The following is a 9424-nucleotide window of genomic DNA, read 5'->3' on the forward strand; positions in this document are numbered from 1 at the left end:
TGGATAAAACACTAGCTAGACTGCTAGCATGTTGTATGGAAAGTATCTACAGCACGCTATAGACACTAGCCAGCCTGCTAACTACAGCATGGTATGGGCACATGCTATTATCATATGGACAATAGCTAGCATGCTAGCTAGAATGCTGTATGGACACTAGCTACTGGGTAGGATGACACTAAGTAGCCTGCTAGCTACAGCGTGCTATGCTGCAGCCAGGGCATGTATCTGCTCCAGGTGGAGTGTTCACTGCAGAGAGAATTATGAGTGACGAAGAGGTCAAGGTTATTTTTATCTTTCTTAAATATATGTACAAATATATGCTGTAAATATATAAATATATATATGTAAAGCTGTAATGGTAGAGTGCTGCCGTCAGTACGGGGGAAAGACGGCAGTGATGGATGCTGGGTGAACCAGGCATGGGGTTGAGGATACATTAGTATTATTCTAACTTTTGTAACAGGTTGTGAGACGATGTGCTCTGGAACATTCTTTTGCTTGTAAAGAAAACTTTTGAGGCCAACAATGGATCATGTGACCAGGCGGAGGGCAGTTGGCCCCGCCCACAGACATTCCTGTTGTTTACATGTTTGAGCTCCTACACAAAAACACTTTTTACATTTTTACTGTCCCTGAAACCCTGTATAAATACATTGAAACTGTCTTCATTTGAAGAGTTAACTGCAAAGTGAATTAAATAATAAAAAGAAAAAGTCATTGGAGTGATTGTATGCTTGTTGGCTTTAGGGTTACCATTCCTTTCAGTGCCTACATATCATTTGACAAACATTGAAATATCCAGAGAATGTGAATACGATGAGAATGCCTCCCAGGTTTCCATGACGGCAGGAGACCAGGATGGTGACATCCTCTGTCTTCCTCTTGCTCCCCTTTGTCTTCCCTCTCTTCGCCAGCCTGCAGTGCACGACGCCTTGATCAGAGCACACATGCTCACGCTCACCGGCTAGCCAGGCTCACATTCAGCCCCTCCACTATGCCTGGAACTGATCACTACCACACACGCTCACAGGCTAACAGACTAGCCATGCTAACATGGTAAGTTACTAATGTATGATAAAGAGCTTTATTGGTCCTTAACAACACTAATTTTCAGAAACAAACTGCCTCAAAAGGCTATTGGCCTAAGCAACACCAGTAGAGGAAAATACTTTTCCCTGGACTTTTAAACGTTGCAAACATGCAAAATCAAAATTATATATTTCTGTGGCATTCAGTCCAATGCTTAAAATAAATCTGTGGCATTCAGTAGTCTGTGGTTGAGTGTGTAAAGTAAAGACTGGCTCTTTCTTTCTGTTCTATGTTTGTCCCTATAAAACAAAGGTAAAAAACAAATACACTTGTATATTTTTCAGAGGACTGAATCTTTCCAAACAGTCAATTATTACTCATTAAGTAGGAATGATAATCCTTGCAGGTCATGTTCTTGAAATTTTTCTGGGGCACAGAATCCCCTTCCGTGAACTTACATTTATGTTTAAGGGGATAAGAACATTATGGTTATAGTGGTTGAACTGGGGGACTAGGTTCAAGTGGATTAAAGGACTAAAGTGGTTTAAACTATAGTTCTAGTGATAAAGATGAGGAGAAAATCAAGTGGTAACTAGTTAAGGTTCTAGTGGTTCAGAGGTCACGTTCTGGTTCTAGTGGTTGGTATTGAGAAAGTTATGGTTCTTGTGGTTGGCCTAGAGGACTAGTTATGGTTTTAGTAGTTGGTATAGAGGATTAGTTTTGATTCTAGTAGTTGGTTTAGAGGACTATTTATAGTTTTGGGTGATTGGCATAGAGGACTAGTTATGTTTCTAGTGTTTGGTTAATATGACTAGTTATGGTTCTATTGGTTGATATGGTTCTAATAATTGGTATAGAGGACTACTTATGGTTCTAGTGGTTGGTTTAGAGGACTAGTTCTGGTTCTTGTGGTTGACATAGAGGATTAGCTATGGTTCTAGTGGGACTAGTTACCTGGAGGTCCAGGCTGCCTTGTCGGTGGACGTTCTGCAGACGTTTCTGCAGCTGTCTCCTGAAACCGTCCTCTGCTCTGAGAAGCAGAAAAAAGCGTGTGGTTGACAGCGGGTAGCATGATCCAGCCGACTGCTGTCATCGGTGTGGTGAGCCTGGCTACCTGGCCCGGGCCTGCCCCGCGCCCTGAGACAGAGCCCTACAGCGGAGGGGTCCAGTGAGGGGGACCACCACTCCAGGCTCTCCACGGTCGGTGTCGCCCTGGTTGGTGGGGCATAGACACCAACCAACGTCTGACTGAAGACGGTGATGGGAGAGAAGACCAGGAGGAGGCAGAGGAAGCGGATGGTCATCCGGGGGGGGGGGGGGGGGCGTGACCAGGAGGTGGTGCACGAGTTTTGGCTCGCCAACATCCGGGACCCCAACATTGGCCTGGACCTGCTGACATGTTGGGCTGCCCGTGTGGACGTGGCCCCCAAAGCTCAGGCTGACTCTGGGGCTTGGCAGAGGAGGGCTGCAGCTGGAGGGGATGGCGTGGGTGTACTTTCCCAGAAAGGAGTCTGCGGCGCCACTGACAGGCGCCCCAGCGGACCGACCGTCGGCGTCGGCCCCTTGAACACTGGGGACGGTGCGCTGGGGGTTGGGGTCGTGTAGCAACCATGGGCAAATCGTCGCATTCCGACTGCCGCAAAGGACCCTGGGACCTTGGACCTTTAGAGCCCTCCTGGGACCTTCGCAGCGTTGACAATATGTTTGGTGGAGGGGATAACGTAGACCTAGGGGCCAGTGGAGTTGACGAAAAACGATACCACCACTGAGGTGCTTAGGGGGGTGTGGTAAGACTTGTGGTGTTTGTGCGATTGTTGTGTTTGAATAAAGGCAACCCTCGGGGTACTTTGGTGTAAGGGGCACAGGAGTTTCAAACGGCTGTGTCGTTATTCCAGTGCTGCTCGCCACAATATGCTTGGGGCACGGTATCTTTGTTGTTCAAGGCTGAGGAATTGGACCAAATGATTTGTACAGAGGTAAACTAGAACTGGCTACACGCTAACACTTCAACACATCTCTTCACTTGACCTCATGGAAATAATGCAAAGGATAAGTGGGTGAGGCCGTCCACCAGCATGAGTGACAGGACGGGAAAAAGGGGGCGGGGCAGTGGTTGAATCTCACCTTTCATTGGTTTATCCCCTCTGTGAGGGGGCGTGTCCTACTGAAACACACCTATCATGTTTCTATTCAACGTTTCAGCTTTTGGAGCATTATCTTGTTTATATCAAAAAACTATCTAATGCACACTCTCATTCAATCAATAATCAATATATTGTCAATTCAATAATCACTATATTTTTGAGACAATAGTCCACAATGTAAGATTAAAATAATGTAGATGTAATAAGATCTGAATTCTAGGAATAAACAAAGCAACCAGAAAGCCAAATAAGCATTTCCTTATTATTATCTATACATTAGATTGTATACATAGGTTTTAGTTTTTTCTACTTTGTTTATTGGGTTTTTGGAGGAGCAGATAATTGTCACATTGTGAACATTTTTAAAAGTTACATATTTGCTATTTTGTAGACATATATCAATATATATATATTTCTCTACATATTGCTCAACATCAAAAACAGATTACAAAGACTGACAAGACTAAAATAAAACAACCATAGAAAAACAGACAAAAAAGAAAAGTAATCAGTCAAGCAATAGTGACCCGTGTCAGTGATAGACACCGTCTGTATTAAAGAATATCACCCAAACCCCAACAAACACATTAATGATATCCCTCCAAACCGTAAAAGGTGCCTCAATAAAGAATGAGTGGGAAATGTGTCCTCTGAATGAATTTGAAGAATTGAGAACATAATCTTTTAGGAAAAACAGGTTGCATACAACATTTATTCATAGTAAATGTTTGTCGTAGAGCTACTAGTCTAGAATCGAATAAGTTTAAGCTTGTCCTAAAATCTACTCGCACAAAAACTTTCAGCTTGTGGAATAATCTATGTAATAATATCATTCAACATCATTCACTCGCTGACAGAAGAAGTTCCTCTTCTCCAAACAGCTCCTGAATTCCTGACGCTGCCTAGACAGACTCCCACAGTGGGTCCAGTCGGCGGGACACTTCGAGACGCTGTGTTCCTCCCCGTCGATCCACAGCCAGCGGCCCGCCAGCCAGCGCAGGCCGACCCACACCTCCCTCGTCTCGGCGTGGACCAGCTCTTCCTGGGCGTAGGATAAATCATCTTGGGTGTGCAAGCTGAGGAGATCATACGAACCCGGCAGAAGCCCTTTGTCCACTCCCATTGCCCTGCAGTGGAGCAGAGCTTCCTCCCAAGTCTTCTCCTCCTTCACCAACACAACAAAGTACCTCTCACAAATATGGGCCAGTTCATCATTGCAAGGATGTATGTGCAGATGGTCCTGATAGACAATAGCACATTCATCCTTCTCCACCTCCTCCTCCTCCTTGTCATTCTCGTCCTTCTCGTCATTCTCCTCCTTGTCATTCTCCTCCTTGTCATTCTCGTCCTTGTCATTCTTGTCCTTGTCATTCTCGTCCTGGTTGTCCATTTCTTCCTTGTCATTCTCGTCATTGTCCTCCTTGTCATTCTCGTCATTCTCGTCATTCTCGTCCTTGTCATTCTCCTCCTGGTTGTCCATTTCTTCCTTGTCATTCTCCTCCTTCTCGTCATTCTCGTCATTCTCGTCCTGGTTGTCCATTTCTTCCTTGTCATTCTCGTCATTCTTGTCATTCTCGTTCTGGTTGTCCATTTCTTCCTTGTCATTCTCGTCATTCTCGTCATTCTCGTCATTCTCGTCCTTGTCATTCTCGTCCTGGTTGTCCATTTCTTCCTTGTCATTCTCGTCATTCTCGTCCTTCCCAGGCTGCAAGGGCAGGACGTTCTCCTCGCCGTCCGTCCTGTACCAGGTATTGTCTAGCTTGCGAAGACCGACAAAACATTTAGCCTCGTTGAACTCATTATGAGGTATGTCGTTACAGACGTGTGACAACATCTTCACCTCGGAGGTGTTCCTGACGTTAGCTAAACGGTGCAGGCCCATACCATCTCTAGTCTTGCAAGTTAACTGGGCTTCAGTCCAAATCATCACCTTGTCCTGAAGAGAGAACACATTCCGTAGCCCCTGCTTGAAATCCCCTGGGGTGGAGAGACAGAGAGACAGGAGGAAGACCAGGACCTGCTCTGGACGAGGGAGCTCCATCTGACCTCCTGGTGAAGACCGCTCACCCAGACTAGAGGAACTGAGTGGCGGCTTCCACATTCACTCCTATCTTTAAATAGTCAAATAGAAAGAGAGGGAGAGACAGAGAGCAGGGGAGGGAGCGAGAGAGAGAGCAGGGGAAAGAGAGAGAGAGAGAGGGAGGGAGGGAGGGAGGGAGGGAGGGAGGGAGACATATGGAATAGAGGGATTGGTTGCAATCCCAGCAAAGATATCTGTTGACTTCTGACAGAGTCGAATGTCCCGATATGAATTTTGAGTGAAGCAAGAACCAGGGACTAATGAAGACCTGTAAACACTCAGAACAAATACAAGAGAGAGAGAGAGAGAGAGAGAGAGAGAGAGAGAGGGAAACCTATGGACTAGGGAGGGACAGAGGGATTTGGAAACCCTCTGTGTAAAATAAAATAACAACAGATCCGGATCTGTTGTTATTTTAATTGTTTAACATTAAGGTTTAACAATGTAGAACAACTGTAGGCCACCAGAAAAAACATGTTGCATTAGAGCATCTAAAAATAAAGCTCATCCACACAGTCTCATAGACCCTGGTTTAGCCCCAGAACTCTTGAAAAACACAAATGATACTGATACTATTCTACACACCAATCTACACATTCAACATGAATCCTTCCCTAGCTACTCCTCTCTCCAGCAGCCTGTTAGGCATATGAAGCTCTACCTTATATCTTTGGTTTTATGTACTTTTTATGTTTGTTGTATTTTGTTGGAAACTGTATTGCTGCTATTTTGGCCAGGGCTCCCTCCAAAAAATATATTGTCTTCTCAATGGGACTTGCCTGGTCAAATAAAGTTTTAATAGTTAATAACTGAAACCAGGGTATTCATAGTTCTCATAGTTTGTAGTTTATTATTTGAAGTAAAGTATCCTCCTTCATTCTCACGCATATGAGATGTGGGATTCATGTTTAAGCAGAGTGTAGATATTTAAAGTTAAGTATTGTCATTCATGTTTCAGCATGTTGTTCATAGTTTATAGGTCATCATTGGTGTTGTGATATTAAGTTTGTATTTTTAACCTTTTTGAGCTAAAGCTGCATGCATGAAGTGAGTCCAACTCATGCGTGTCAACCTGGTAAGATGCAAACGAAAGCAAACACAAATACAGTTTTGCATACTCACTAATCTGATGTCCCAGTTCGAGCAAATCCAACCAACTAACAACGAAAATTCAAACAAATGTTTTCATCTTGAGATGAGGTGTGGTCAGGGGAACAGGTTTCTGTGTGGCACGAGTATGAGTGTGTGTATGTGTGTGCGTGTGTGTGTGTGTGTGTTTATGCATGGGGGTTGTTGTGTCCTGAATGTGCAAGTCAGTTTGAGATACATTTCTTGTCCGTAAAGACCCCTAACTTAAAGCATACTATAAACATATCAAAAAGTAAGTTATCCATTTATTAGAGAAAATATGTCTTTCATACACAATGTGGGTTGCCATTCAGCCTCTACAGTAGATCTTACAATTAATATATATTACTATGTTGGAGAAGGGGAAGCAGCCTGACAACGATCGGACCCCTTTGAACACAACACAACATTTTTTTCCCCTGAAACTGCCTACACTTGAAGTTAATTAAACAAAAATAATAATAACCTGAGTCTGATTTGTATCCTTTTTGACTCTGTCGTCACGTAAACAGTGACCTGGACTTCACGTTGTGGGGTCAATATTTCTTTAATTGCTTTTATAACGTTTGAAACCATTGAAATATCAAGAGACTGTGAATGCAGTAAGAATGCCCCCCAAGGTTTCCATGACGGTAAGATGAGGAAGGTCATTTCTTCTTCTTCTTCGTCTTCTTCTTGCTCTCCTTCGTCTTCCCTCGCTTCAAGGGCCCCCGGCGAACAGCACAGCCCCGCCACCACGCCTGGATCTGAGCACACACACACACACACACACACACACACACACACACACACACACACACACACACACACACACACACGCTAACAGGCTAGTTATACATCAAGGCTTTCCAACACCAAGCTAGCCAAGCGTGATGCATTAATATTAGTTATATTATGGGATGCTGGATGGTTACCTTGGTAGCAGCATGTTTCTGCAGCTCCTCATCCTCCCGCCTCCTGCGAAGATTCTCCTTCTCAACCCTGTCCTGAATAACAACCTGCTCACTCTCTCTATACTGAACACACAAACACACACACATACACACACACACACACACACACACACACACACACACACACACACACACACACACACACACAAACACACACATTATTACACACACATTAATACACACACACACACATATTTACACACAATCACACACACACACAAACACACACATATTAACAAACACACACACATACACACACACGTTAACAGATAAAAACACACACACACACACACACACACACATTAACACAGACAAGACCAGCTCTGTCCCTTGTGTTCCCAGCTAGCTAGACCTGCTCCTTGGTTACCTTAGAGGAGAGTTTGTGTACTGTGCATCGCTCTGAAACCAGGAAGACATTTTCAAACATATTGTTGAGGGGATAACATCAAAAATTTGGAGCTTTGAGACAACAGTGTGTTTACAACAAGCAGGAGGGAACTTCTATTGTCATTATGACAGAATTGTTGTCATTGACTCCTGGTTGTCATGGTGACAGAGCTTTCTCCCCGGGTTGTCATGGTGACAGAGCTGTCTCTCCTGGTTGTCATAGTGACAGAGATGTGTCTCCTGGTTTTCATGGTGATAGAGTTATGTCTCATGGTTCCAATGGTTGTCATGGTGGCAAGGTTTGTGTCTCATGGTTGTCATAGAGAGAATTGTGTCTCATGGTTGTCATGGTGACAGAGATGTGTCTCATGGTTGTCAAGGTGACCGAGTTGTGTTTCATGGTTGTCATAGTTAGAATTGTTTCTCATGGTTCTCGTGGTGATAGAGTGGTGTTTCATGGTTGTCATGGTGTTGTGTTGAGGACCCACCCTCTGCTGCTCCTTCAGGAAGGTGATTGACACCTGGTGATTCCTCTGCTCCTCCTCCAGCTGGCTCAGAGGACTAGGTATGGTTCAAGTGGATTAGAGAATTAGTTTTGTCTCTAGCAGTTGTTTAACAGGAATAGTCATGGTTCTGGGGGGGGGGGGGGGGGTTAGACGACAGGAAGGTGATTGACACCTGGTGATTCCTCTGCTCCTCCTCCAGCTGAATTAGGAGCAACTACACACACATTACACACAATACACACTTCACATACACAATACACACATCACATACACAATACACACACATCACATTCACACCACATATACAATGCAAACATTACACACGTCCCATACACATTACACAATACACACATCACATACACAAAACACACCCCCACACACACACACACACACACACACACACACACACACACACACACACACACACACACACACACACACACACACACACACTCACACATTACCAATTTCCGACACATTATACACACAGGTTTCTCAACAGCCCATTGTTGAAACCACCCATCTTAACAAAGCCACACTGGTGTACTCTGGTTCAGTCTAATTGGGAGTCACTCTGGTTCAGTCTAATCGGGACTCAGACTGAATCAGTCTAATCGGGAGTCACTGTGGTTCAGTCTAATCGGGAGTCACTCTGGTTCAGTCTAATGGGGAGTCACTGTGGTTCAGTCTAATCGGGAGTCACTCTGGTTCAGTCTAATTGGGAGTCACTATGGTTCAGTCTAATCGGGTGTCACTCTGGTTCAGTCTAACAGGAGTCACTGTGGTTCAGTCTAATCGGGAGTCACTCTGGTTCAGTCTAATTTGGAGTCACTCTGGTTCAGTTTAATCGGGAGTCACTGAGGTTTAGTCTAATTGGGAGTCACTCTGGTTCAGTCTAACGGGAGTCACTCTGGTTCAGTCTAACGGGAGTCACTCTGGTTCAGTCTAACGGGAGTCACTCTGGTTCCCGGAGGTCTCGTGGTGTGAGGGTAACTGAACTGCGCTGCGGTTCTCCAGTGTGGTCTGAGCTCTGCTGTTGAGTTTGTTGGTCTGGAAGAGGAGCAGCTGACCGCTGAAGCCCACATAGCGGCCCTCCCGACTCGTCCTCTCCTTCACTTCCTGCAGACTGTCCTGCAGGACGGCCGCCAGCTTCACCCGTCGCTAGGCAACAGCACAGTCAGGGCACTCATAGCG

At 44.9% G+C, this 9424-nt stretch overlaps 1 protein-coding gene across 2 annotated transcripts in view; it reads left to right on the forward strand.

Moving 5' to 3' along the window:
- lrch3 (leucine-rich repeats and calponin homology (CH) domain containing 3) overlaps positions 1 to 770 on the forward strand; it is a 16138-nt gene extending 15368 nt beyond the window's left edge. The window contains exon 20 of one of the 2 annotated variants that reach the window (XM_079732697.1): positions 1 to 770. This exon is cut by the window's left edge and continues 1633 nt beyond it. The gene's annotated coding sequence lies outside the window, so the exon portion shown is untranslated. The other variant, XM_079732696.1, reaches the window with a different exon arrangement.
- Positions 771 to 9424: the final 8654 nt, after the last annotated feature.

This window comes from Pollachius pollachius, assembly GCF_949987615.1.
Source record: "Pollachius pollachius genome assembly, chromosome: 3".
In the NCBI taxonomy this organism is placed as follows: Eukaryota; Metazoa; Chordata; class Actinopteri; order Gadiformes; family Gadidae; genus Pollachius; species Pollachius pollachius.